At 35.7% G+C, this 11,299-nt stretch overlaps 4 non-coding genes across 4 annotated transcripts; 3 read left to right on the forward strand and 1 right to left on the reverse strand.

The window, feature by feature from the left end:
* Window positions 1–198: 198 nt before the first annotated feature.
* Window positions 199–272, forward strand: TRNAM-CAU (transfer RNA methionine (anticodon CAU)). Its single transcript has one exon. It is a non-coding gene; the product is annotated as a tRNA-Met (tRNA).
* Window positions 273–724: 452 nt separating this feature from the next.
* Window positions 725–795, reverse strand: TRNAG-GCC (transfer RNA glycine (anticodon GCC)). Its single transcript has one exon. It is a non-coding gene; the product is annotated as a tRNA-Gly (tRNA).
* An 824-nt stretch (window positions 796–1,619) lies between these two features.
* Window positions 1,620–1,707, forward strand: TRNAS-UGA (transfer RNA serine (anticodon UGA)). Its single transcript has one exon. It is a non-coding gene; the product is annotated as a tRNA-Ser (tRNA).
* Window positions 1,708–5,334: 3,627 nt separating this feature from the next.
* On the forward strand, window positions 5,335–5,422 carry TRNAS-GCU (transfer RNA serine (anticodon GCU)). The gene has a single exon. It is a non-coding gene; the product is annotated as a tRNA-Ser (tRNA).
* The last annotated feature ends 5,877 nt before the right edge of the window (window positions 5,423–11,299 follow it).

The following is an 11,299-nucleotide window of genomic DNA, read 5'->3' on the forward strand; positions in this document are numbered from 1 at the left end:
TTTCATGTTCGGTTTTGAATTAGAGACGTTAAAAATAATCAACCAACGTCGACTATAACCCCTAGCCTTCCAAGCTAACGATGCGGGTTCGATTCCCGCTACCCGCTCCATTCTGTATAAAAGGAGTATTCTATTTGTCTAGACATGTTAGAGGCTTGTATTCAAGCCTTTTTTGTCCACCAGTTTCTGGTACTCCAGAGCGGAGTAGAGCAGTTTGGTAGCTCACGAGGCTCATAACCTTGAGGTCACGGGTTCGATTCCCGTCTCCGCACTTAGCAGTCTGTATAAAAGGACTATTCTATTTCTCTAGATATGTATGGTAGAGGGGCGTATCCAACCCTTTTTTATTCATTAGTTCCCGGCCCTAGAGGGCAAAATTGAGCAGTTTGCGAAGTCACTTGCCTTCAAAAAAAGAAGGCGCAAGGCCTCTCCCTACCCTGCAGAAAATAAAAATGAAACGAAAGGGACAGTCTACCTCTCCCTTCCCTTTAAAAAAAGTTTGCCCGTTGTTTGTCTCAGTTAATACCCAATTTTTGGAGCTCTGTTGGCGAGTTCTATTTCTGCCTCTGGAGCGCCCTCTTTTTTTGAGTGGGATGCAAAGGAAGGGTAAGATAGTAAGGGATACGGCACTAGACTAACACCTAATTAATACTTAATTTAATATAAGTAGTTAAACAGTTAACTAGACTAAACTTTTTATCATAGTACTTTGATAAATTAAGCGGGCGAGCGGCGGGAATCGAACCCGTATCTTCTCCTTGGCAAGGAGATATTTTACCATTGAACTACGCTCGCTACGGTATATATTTTATAGCGTATATCCGCCTGGGTCGACCTTCTATGTCTGGGTCGACCGTTTCATTTCATTTTCTATTATATTAGAGTTTTCCTTTTTTTATTATCTGTCAATGAATATTCTAATGGGAATGGAATTTCATAATACTGAAAGAGAAGAGCTAGCAATTCGGAACGCAAATTGCGTTTTAATACGTCTCACTATTCTAATTTTTTAGAAGAAATGGCCTTTATTATTTCTTTTTTATGGGGTTAATAAATATTAACCAAATTTCATTTAAGAAATGAGAGAATTCAGAATAGCTACGAGAAAGACTAGTCCAATCCATAATGATGTACCGGAAAATACAACATTTTTATTATTTGACCAACCATCAGGAGAAGCAAATACAAGGGGTACACTAATTACTAAGACTGAGGAAGTCGCAATTAATGCAAAAACAGCTAATTGGAAAGCAATAGTCATATTTCTAATCCTCCAAGCTACCATCAAATAAAGTTGACTACATATTTGATCCCTCACTTAAACCAAAATTGTAAAAAAATACAAGAAGTAGGAGGGGTTTAATCATGAATCCATTGATTCTTCTCTTTAATTCAAATTTATTACTTAAACCGCTTTTTTATTTGGATATGGGGGTGAGAAGAGATTATTTACTCTTTATTTCACAAGCGGGTATAGCGGATCCTGTATCCGTGTATACAGTATACAGAGATATATCGAAAAGGAACTTGTATCTGATATCTTTCTAGAGGCTAATAAATCTTTTTATTTTTTATATGGCTATGTTCTATTTGTAGGAGTAAAATAAGGATTAGGCTGTGGAGAGATGGCTGAGTGGTTGATAGCTCCGGTCTTGAAAACCGGTATAGTTCTAGGAACTATCGAGGGTTCGAATCCCTCTCTCTCCTTTTGCTTATTGAATACGTTTGTTTCTTTCATTTTTATTTATTTTTTTTTTCTGTCCCTTATCTTTCTTTCATAAAAAGGAATGAATGGCTCGGCTAGATGGAATAACCGAGCCAGAACAGAAAAAAAGTAGAACAGGTATAAATAAGAAAATCTTAGTTAAGAGGGTTCATGTAAAGAACAGGTTCCAAATCACGATCGATTCCCTTTTCAAAACCTGCTGCAGCAGCTCGGGCTCTTCCTGCATGCCATAAATGGCCCACAAAAAAGAAGAATCCTAGAACAAAATGAGAAGTTGATAACCAACTTCTAGGAGAGACATAATTAACTGCATTGATCTCGGTAGCTACGCCACCCACGGAATTTAAAGAGCCTAAAGGAGCGTGGGTCATATATTCTGCTGAGCGTCGTTCTTGCCAAGGTTGTATGTCTTTTTTCAACCTACTCAAGTCCAAACCGTTGGGGCCCCTTAGAGGTTCTAACCATGGAGCACGAAGGTCCCAAAAACGCATAGTTTCCCCTCCAAAGATAACCTCCCCAGTTGGGGAACGCATTAGATATTTACCTAAACCTGTGGGTCCTTGAGCGGATCCCACATTAGCTCCAAGACGCTGGTCTCTAACTAGAAAAGTAAATGCTTGAGCTTGAGAAGCTTCTGGCCCGGTGGGTCCATAAAACTCACTCGGATAAGCTGTATTATTGAACCATACAAAACAACAAGCGATAAAACCAAAGACAGATAAAGCAGCTAAACTATAAGACAAGTAAGCTTCTCCAGACCATACAAATGCACGGCGAGCCCATGCGAAGGGTTTGGTTAAAATATGCCAAATTCCGCCAAATACACAAATAAAACCCAACCATACATGCCCACCAATTATATCTTCTAAATCATCTACACTAACAATCCACCCTTCTCCACCAAAAGGAGATTTTAGTAAATAACCAAATATAACACTGGGACTAAGGGTCAAATTGGTAATTTTTCTTACATCTCCCCCCCCAGGGGCCCAGGTATCATATACACCGCCAAAATAAAGAGCCTTGAGTACTAGAAGAAAAGCACCTAGACCTAACAAAATTAAGTGAATACCCAAAATTGTAGTCATTTTATTTCTATCTTTCCAGACATAACCAAAGAATGGAAAAGATTCCTCAAGAGTCTCGGGTCCCAGAAGCGCGTGATAAATGCCACCGAAGCCTAAGACTGCGGAGGAAATTAGGTGAAGTACGCCAGATACAAAGTACGGAAAAGTATCTAGAACTTCCCCCCCTGGCCCTACTCCCCAACCTAGAGTAGCTAAGTGTGGAAGTAAAATCAACCCTTGTTCATACATGGGCTTTTCTGGTACGAAATGGGCCACTTCAAATAGGTTCATTGCTCCGGCCCAGAATACGATTAATCCGGCATGAGCTACATGAGCTCCAAGCAGTTTACCGGACAAATTGATAAGTCTGGCATTCCCAGCCCACCAAGCAAAGCCGGTGGTTTCTTGGTCACGACCAGCTAAAACGAAAGTTCCATTAAAGAGCGTTTCCACGTGGTAGAACCTCCTCAGGGAATATAAGATTTTCATGAGGCTGATCCTGAGCTGCCATCCACGCACGAATACCCTCGTTTAAAAGAATATTTTTGGTGTAGAAAGTCTCAAATTCAGGATCTTCCGCTGCACGGATTTCCTGGGAAACAAAGTCATAGGCACGTAAGTTCAGAGCCAAGCCAACTACGCCAATAGCACTCATCCATAAACCGGTGACGGGTACAAATAGCATAAAGAAATGTAACCAACGTTTATTGGAAAAAGCAACACCAAAGATTTGGGACCAAAAGCGGTTAGCAGTGACCATTGAATAAGTTTCTTCAGCTTGAGTTGGGTTAAAAGCACGGAAGGTATTTGCACCATCACCGTCCTCAAATAGAGTGTTTTCTACGGTCGCTCCATGAATAGCGCATAGCAGAGCCGCACCTAATACTCCGGCAACTCCCATCATATGAAATGGGTTCAACGTCCAATTATGAAATCCTTGGAAGAAAAGGATGAATCGAAATATCGCTGCTACGCCAAAACTCGGCGCAAAGAACCAACCAGATTGCCCCAGTGGATAAATAAGGAATACAGAAACAAAAACAGCAATTGGACCAGAGAATGAGATTGCATTATAAGGCCGCAATTGAACAGACCGAGCAAGTTCAAATTGGCGTAACATGAAACCTATTAGTGCAAAAGCCCCGTGGAGAGCTACAAAAGTCCATAGACCGCCTAATTGACACCAACGAGTAAAATCTCCTTGTGCTTCGGGCCCCCATAGTAGCAACAAAGAGTGTGCTAAACTATTGGCAGGGGTAGAAACTGCTGCGGTTAAGAAATTACAACCTTCCAAATAGGAACTAGCCAATCCATGGGTATACCAAGAAGTTACAAAAGTTGTCCCTGTAAACCAACCCCCTAAAGCGAAATAAGCACAAGGAAAGAGCAATAGGCCAGACCATCCTACAAAAACGAAACGGTCCCTTCGTAACCAGTCATCCATAGTATCAAATAGATCATTTTCTTCTTTAGGAATTCTACCAAGGGCTATAGTCATAGTGATCCTCCTATTCAATTACTTCAACCATTTCCGAGCACCTCATATCACTTTCCAAGGCATATGATAGTTTTATTATCTGTGGACGATTTCTTTCTCGTTCAATGCCCTTTTTCAATGGTCTCGAAGAGAGAAATTTCCCATTTTTATCTATGGAGTCACAGTCACAACCGAGGTCGTGGTAAATCCATGAATTTGATTCGATTTGTTTTTCTTATACTATTTATTTGTTTTTCTTATACTATAGAAATAGAAATAAATTGTTTTTCTTATACTATAGAAAGAAATAAACCTTTGAATTCAGCATTATTCCAAGACTCCTATTTCAAAGTCTATCTTTTAAGGGAAAAATGCAAATAAAAGTAACCCTTCTTTTCCCATTCCCTCTCTATTGCATGGGTGGAAGAACTAAAATAATAGAGGATTCTGAAAAAAAAAAATGGACCTTCGAAATCCAATTTTATGTGTAGCGCAAAGGAGTTGCGATTTCTTCTTATTCCTATAGAACATCTAGTAACAAGAATATGAAATCGTAAATAGCGAAAAATTCTTGTCTTGCGCGGTCTAAGTCTAAGGAAATAAAAAAAATTCGCTTATACAATTTCATCTACATCGAATTTATATATCAGAATAGCGGATAGAGGCATCATTAAAGGAGTCAGGTCTACTTACTTTATGCTTCTTTCCAATTTTATGGTGGATTTGATAAGAACCCTTTTTGCTTTCTTGATAAATAATCGACAAAAAAAGCGTTTTTTTTATATAACCTGCTTGTTTTATTATAATTATAACAAGTCCTATATGGAAATGCCCGCTAAAGAGAAAATCTATTTGATTGTCTCTCGGCCAATATCGATTTTTAGAAAGAAAAAACAAGAATTTTCTTCTTTTTTTATTAACATTAAGAAAAAAGAATATAATTAAAATGGAATTGGCAATATAATTTTTATAGACTTTTGAAAGAAAAAAAAGGGGTTTTTTGCAACCGTTATTTCTTATTTCTTGCCTATATCATATCACGGAAACCTTTCGCTTTGGAACGTGGAGAGATGGCTGAGTGGACTAAAGCGGCGGATTGCTAATCCGTTGTACAATTTTTTTGTACCGAGGGTTCGAATCCCTCTCTTTCCGCTCCCTTGGATCATTTGGGACTTTCGAATTGGAAAGAATTCTGACCCCCGGATTTTCTCATAGATAAATGTACGAAACAAATCCAATAAGAAAAAAAAAAACTGAATTTTTACTCCTCGCGTCCAGGATTCCGTCCTGGGTCATTAGATAAGAATCCAAAGATAAAGAGTGAAACAAAGAATATCACTACTGTATAAACAAAAAGTTTGAGAGTAAGCATTACATAATCTCCAAGATTTTTTTTTAAGGAATAGATTACCAGTTTTTCCTTACCACACGGATCCACTAGGATGGTTTTTTTTTATACCTAAAAATGCAAAAAAGAATTCTTGAAAAAAATTGCAAGAATTCTTTTATAATAAGCACTCTTATCAATAGCAAAAATAGGGTTAGGTGGTTAGGTATTGTGTAGGTACCTTTAGGTACCTGCTCAACCTAGGTGCAGGGGAGTAGAAAGGCTGATCCAAATTTATTGCTGTAGCTACCCATTCAATGTAGAAGAATTTAAATTTTAGAATCGAAGGTTCATAATATAAAAATATAAAACTTCTCGGCTTTTACCCATTTTAAAATTTTTTTGGAATGAACACATCATTCAATTTGGCATACAGAGTACTAAAGATTTCATCGAAAACTTACAGCAGCTTGCCAAACAAAGGCTAATAGAAAAAAGAATAGAGGTATAACAGGCATAATATCCACGATTGGATTGAAAATAGCATAAGCTTCGGGTAATTTGGCAAAGAAAAAACTAGTAGGATAAAGAACAGAATTAAAACAGATACAGGTTAAACTAAGTATATTAGGCATAACAAGCATTTCATTCTTGTAGAGTAAATAATTGGATTTTTCTTGAGTTATTTTTTTAAGGGAAAGAAGGAAAAGGCAGATTCAAAATCTTTTTTCTTCGGACTTTCCCAAACACAAAATACCTCCTTGTATTCGCACTCTCAAATGAGAGTGGAATAAATTCGACTTTCATATAATATCTTAATAGAATTCCATGTAATGATCAATGCATTTTTTTGATTCTATATTATCCGCATGTGTAGAATACTAGCAAGAGAATATCCCTCCTTTTTTATGTAATTGAAATGGTATTGACGAATAACAAATAAACATACTAGTGTTTATTAGTGTCGCATAAAACCCGAAATGGGGCGTGGCCAAGTGGTAAGGCAGCGGGTTTTGGTCCCGTTACTCGGAGGTTCGAATCCTTCCGTCCCAGATTGTTTCTGATGAAACAAACGGTGAAATCATATAGTATTCCGTACGAGACAAAAGTTTATTAAAGAGAATAATGATATCTTATTCTTTCTCAGAAAACATAATAAAGTCTTAAGTCCAGTCAAATTGACTATCTTTATTTTCATGAAAAAATGGGATCTATCAAGCACATTCAGGATATGCCTCTACTATAAAATCACTTAGTCATATTTTTTTCTTCCTTTTGGTATTCGAGTTGAAGAAGTACGAGAATTCTATAACTACCAAAAACTTTCAATCTTTTCATTGGAATAGTTTATTTAGTTATTATAGTTAATTGTTTTTGGTACTGAAAAAATATATTACTACTAGAATTCTAATTCTAGTAATTAAATTAATTAAACTTTTTTGGAGGTTGATAGTTTATTTATTGAGGAAGAGTCAATCCTTCTTTTCTCACTTCAAGATTGATCATCTCGAGCCATCCGTTGAGGGTGGAAATTTAAGAATAAATAAGTTTTAAGCAAACTTGTTTAGTCGTCTTTTTCAAACTATGTTTCATTCATATGATAGAATTTTAATATGGGTTTAAATAAATTGGATCTTGGCGGAGGCTTCCCGGATAAATACTTACTTTCTTTTATCCATATTGCTCCATAGATAGCAAGTTTTAATTAGTATAAAAAAACTAAACCAATGACTATTCATGATTCCATCCATATTGGATCAATTCTCTATACCACTTTGCAATGAAAAGAGGAATGTTTGTTATGGTAAAACTTCGTTTAAAACGATGTGGTAGAAAGCAACGTGCGACTTGAAGGACATGATCGATTGTGGATTTTGCTATCCATCATTTTCCATAGTAATGAAAATGCTCTTGGCTCGACATAGCCTGTTCTATTCGTTCCGAACCAAATTTGCGCTGGGTTTAAGTAACATAGTACACGATGGAGCTCGAGAGGACAGAATTTTTTTTATCAAGGGAAAGAATCTAGGGTTAGTGAAAACTAATAAATTAGGCCAACTTTGTCAGTCTATCCTTAATATAGAAATAAATCGAAAGGTTAAAATAAGAAGAAAGTCCAATAAAAGTATATCAGAATCAATCCCTCTTATTAGATTTCTATAGAAGAGATAAATGCTTTATCGAAGGAAATAAGAAAAAAGGGTATGTTGCTACTCTTTTGAAAGAAAAAAATAGGAATTCCCGAAGTAATGTCTAAACCCAAGGATTTCACAAATCAAAGATAAAGGATTCCAGAACAAGTAAACACAATTTTCAATTGTCTCAACAACAGAGTTGGATTAGAATAAGGAATAAAAGTCAATTCGTTCGAAATGAGACAAAGAAAAGAGTTTAAAGACGACTCAAAAATTTTGGAAGGATTTTGCCTTCGAAGTTTGTCAGGCAAAATTAGCCCACTTGAGTCATGAGTATAAATGAAATTTGTTTTTTCTGTAAGGAAATTAATGCACGTCATAGTCTAATTTCTATTATTATCGACAGAAATTCGAATCATTTTCTCGAGCCGTATGAGGAGAAAACCTCATATACGTTTCTAGGGGGGGGCGTTGTTTATCTACATCTATCCCAATAAGCTGTCTATCGAATCGTTGCAATTGATGTTCGATCTCGAAGAGAAGGAAGAGATCTTCAAAAAGTAGGTTTTTATGATCCGATAAAGAATCAAACTTGTTTAAATGTTCCAGCTATTCTCTATTTCCTTGAAAAGGGTGCTCAACCAACAAGAACTGTTTATGATATTTTAAGGAAGGCAGAATTCTTTAAAGAAAAAGAAAGAACTTTGAGTTAATTGAAGAACTAAATGAATCAAAAAATAGGATAGGAGAAGATTATTAGTATTCCTAGTTGTCTAATTATTTAGACACAATTTACCTCTTTTTTAATCCTATTTGGATTTATATTATATCGTGCCAATCCAACATAAGCCCCTATTTTATTTACTTTTTCTATCTAATTTGTTTTCTTACCATTGTATTTCCATTGACAAAGGTCTATTGAACAAATAGAATTTGTAGATAGATGGGTCTCTTTATCCTCACTCCATATTCAATTTTTCCGCCTACACTTCGCTCAAATGATAAGGGTGTTCCTCTTGCATGTATTCTCATACAATATAATATATATTTTTTATAATATATATTTTTTGTTAATAAAAATCGCTAAAAATAAGGAGAATTTGGCCATCGTGATTAGGGTCGCTCTTTTTTTAACTTTACTTTAGTGGAATTTCACCGGACCTGTTCGTTTTGGCATTTGAGTGTTTTTCATGGTCGATAAAAAAAATCTTTTGATGTCTTGCTAGTTCAATGTTTTGACAGAAGCGCGCGGTGTAATTCCATTGATTTTTGGATTTCGATCGTATCTAAGATCCTTTTTTTATCTGGGTTGCTAACTCAATGGTAGAGTACTCGGCTTTTAAGTGCGACTATGATCTTTTACACATTTGGATGAAACAACAAATTCGTCCAGACTCTTGGTAGAGTCTAGAAGACCACGACTGATCCTCAAAGGTAATGAATGGAAAAAATAGCATGTCGTAATAAAATCAATCTTTTTTGAATGGAATCCAAAATTACGATTTTCTGGGTCTAATGAATAAATGGATAGAGCCTGGCTCCAATTCTGGTAAAATAAAAAGCAACGAGCTGAACTTCCTAATTGGAATGATTCCCCGCTCTAATTAGACGTTAAAAATAGATTAGTGCCGGATGCGGGGAAAGGTTGGGTTTTCCTATGAGTGGACCCTTTATTTTTTCTTTTTTTTTTTAGAAATCCTAATTATTCTTGATTATGGATTGAATAAGGGATGTTATGGATTGAATGTGTAAAAGAAGCAGTATATTGATAAAGAGGCTGTATTCCAAAGTCAAAAGAGCGATTGGCCTGCAAAAATAAAAAACTTGTTCTGTTCTTTTTTTTTAATTAGAACAAACATAAACTAATTGGGTAGAAAAGGAGCAGAAAAAGATCTGTGGATTAGACTCCCTTTCTTTCCAGGGTTTGTATTAAAAATGCAACACCCTGTTCTGACCATATTGCACTATGTATCATCATTCGATAAACCGAGAAATGCTTCTTCTCTCTGATTCAAGTAGAAATACAAATGGAAAAATTCGAAGGGTATTCAGAAAAACATAAATCTCGTCAACAATACTTTGTCTACCCACTTCTCTTTCAGGAATATATTTATGCATTTGCCCACCATTATGGATTAAATGGTTCTGAACCTGTGGAAATAGTTGTTAGTTGTAATAACAAGAAATTTAGTTCACTACTTGTGAAACGTTTAATTATTCGAATGTATCAGCAGAATTTTTTGGATAACTCGGTTAATCATCCTAACCAAGATCGATTATTGGATTACAAAAATTATTTTTATTCTGAGTTTTATTCTCAGATTCTATCTGAAGGGTTTGCGATCGTTGTGGAAATCCCATTCTCGCTACGGGAATTTTTTTGTCTGAAAGAAAAAGAAATACCAAAGTTTCAGAATTTACGCTCTATTCATTCAATATTTCCCTTTTTAGAAGACAAATTTTTGCATTTGGATTATCTATCACATATAGAAATACCCTATCCTATCCATTTGGAAATCCTGGTTCAACTCCTTCAATACCGTATCCAAGATGTTCCATCTTTGCATTTATTGCGATTCTTTCTCAACTATTATTCGAATTGGAATAGTTTTATTACTTCAATGAAATCCATTTTTTTTTTTCAAAAAGAAAATAAAAGACTATTTCAATTCCTATATAACTCTTATGTATCAGAATATGAATTTTTTTTGTTGTTTCTTCGTAAACAATCTTCTTGCTTACCATTAGCATCTTCTGGAACTTTTCTGGAACGAATCCACTTTTCTAGGAAGATGGAACATTTTGGGATAATGTACCCTGGTTTTTCTCGGAAAACCCTATGGTTCTTTATGGATCCTCTTATGCATTATGTTCGATATCAAGGAAAGGCAATTCTTGCATCAAAAGGCACTTTTTTTTTGAAGAAGAAATGGAAATGCTACCTTATCAATTTCTGGCAATATTATTTCTGTTTTTGGACTCAGCCGCGAAGAATCCATATAAACCAATTAGCAAACTCTTGCTTCGATTTTATGGGGTACCTTTCAAGTGTACAAAAAAGTTCTTTGTTAGTAAGGAATCAAATGCTGGAGAATTCATTTCTAATAGATACTCGAATGAAAAAATTCGATACCATAGTCCCCGCTACTCTCCTCATAGGATACTTATCAAAAGCTCAATTTTGTACTGGATCGGGGCATCCTATTAGTAAACCCATTTGGACAGATTTATCAGATTGGGATATTCTTGATCGATTTGGTCGGATATGTAGAAATCTTTTTCATTATCATAGTGGATCTTCGAAAAAACGGACTTTGTATCGACTAAAGTATATACTTCGACTTTCATGTGCTAGAACTTTAGCTCGTAAACATAAAAGCACGGTACGAACTTTTATGCAACGATTGGGTTCGGCATTTTTAGAAGAATTTTTTATGGAAGAAGAGCAAGTTTTTTCTTTGATGTTCACCAAAACAACTCTTTTTTCTTTCTGTGGATCACACACTGAGCGTATTTGGTATTTGGATATTATACGTATCAATGACCTGGTCAACCCTCTTAATTAAT

This window comes from Triticum urartu, unplaced genomic scaffold, assembly GCF_056163025.1.
Source record: "Triticum urartu cultivar PI428250 unplaced genomic scaffold, HENAU_Tu73 scaffold1532, whole genome shotgun sequence".
NCBI classification, from domain to species: Eukaryota; Viridiplantae; Streptophyta; class Magnoliopsida; order Poales; family Poaceae; genus Triticum; species Triticum urartu.